Genomic DNA, 1566 nt, shown 5'->3' on the forward strand with positions numbered 1-1566 from the left:
GATAAGCAGAAACTAAGGGAATTTGTTAAAACCAGACCAACCTTACAAGACATCCTAAAGGGAGTCCTTTGATCAGAGAACTACATCCTACTTCAGTGAATAGTGACTGGGACCTTAAAAGCTTGCAGGCAGCCATCTAGATACAAAGATGGTTTTCTCCTCATCCAGAACAAAGAAGAATGAAGAAAACCAAAGATGCATGGAAACAATTAGCCCAAGGCACCTGTAGACCATGTGATCCTCAGCCTATATGGCTAAGAGACCAGAAGAACTAGATGGTGCCCAGCTACCACTGTCAACCATTCAGAGGGGGATCAGTGCAGGAGATCCTGGATAGAGTGGGAGAACTATGTGGAACAAAACTAAAAACCATTAAAAAAAAGAAAAAAAGAAAAAGACTAGGTTTGCTGATCTGATCCTTGAGACTCTAGTCCCTAGTTGTCCTTCAGTTCTGGAACTGAACTCACTTCTATGGCTTCCAGCCAAACAAGAGACAGGCATATGGGGTAAACATTTGTGTCAGATAGATTCACTCCTTGGAGCAATCAATTGTGGGAGAACAGAAGGGCATTGTTTGTACAGGGAGATAGCTCACGGGGCAAGAGAGTATGGGAGGGAAGGACACAGGGAAGTGGTAACTATGGGGAGGAAACAGGAAGAGACCTGTAACATTGTGTGGAATTGCAGTCGCTATCATGAAGCTAAATGTGTATGTACTGCTGTATAGAAAATTAATTTACCCTGTAAACTTTCACCCAAATCACAATAAAAATTTAAAAAAAGAAGAAGAAGAGTGGTACTGGAACAAAGTCTTTAAACATGGCCAAAGAGCAGGGAAATAGTTTGGTACAGGTTTGGATACAGAGATCAGGCTAAAAATAGTGTACAGGAGCCAGATTTTATGAAGGCTTATGTCATGCTAAAAAAGAGCTCTGATGGCACAATGGGTAGGGCATTTGGCCACTAACAAGAAGGTCAGTGGTTCAAACCCACCAGCTGCTCAGAGGGAGGAAGATGAGGTAATCCATTTCCATAAAGATTTACAGCCTTGGAAACCAAAATGGAGGTCATTATGAGTTAGAACTGACTTGATGGCAATGGGTTTTGCTTATGTTGTGCTAAAGGTCCCTGGGTTTCTCAAACAGTTTGCACTTGGCTAGTAACTAAAAGGTGTTGGAACTCACCCAACAGCATAGTGGGAAAGACCTGATGATTTGCTTCTATAAAGATTATAGCTAAGAAAACCCCATGGAGTTGTTCGACCCTGTAACATAAGTCAGAATCATCACAAGTCGGAATCAACTCAAAAGCACAAACAGCAACAAAAATAATAAATGTCATGCTGAGGAGTTTAGACTTTATCCTGAAGATAGTGGGGAGCCAAGAAGGGTTTCTAACTGGGAAATGACATAATTAGATTTATTAAAAAACAAACAAACAAACAAAAAACACCCAGAAAGGACTAGGGGAAGAAGAGAGAGCAAGAATAAAAGAAGTAGGGAGACCTGTTGAGAAACTAACACAATAATTTAGACCTGGGGTTGGTAAACTGACTTGCTATCTGTT

Source organism: Orycteropus afer, unplaced genomic scaffold (genome assembly GCF_000298275.1).
Source record: "Orycteropus afer afer isolate SDZICR_OR568_19922 unplaced genomic scaffold, OryAfe1.0 scaffold00040, whole genome shotgun sequence".
Taxonomy (NCBI): Eukaryota; Metazoa; Chordata; class Mammalia; order Tubulidentata; family Orycteropodidae; genus Orycteropus; species Orycteropus afer.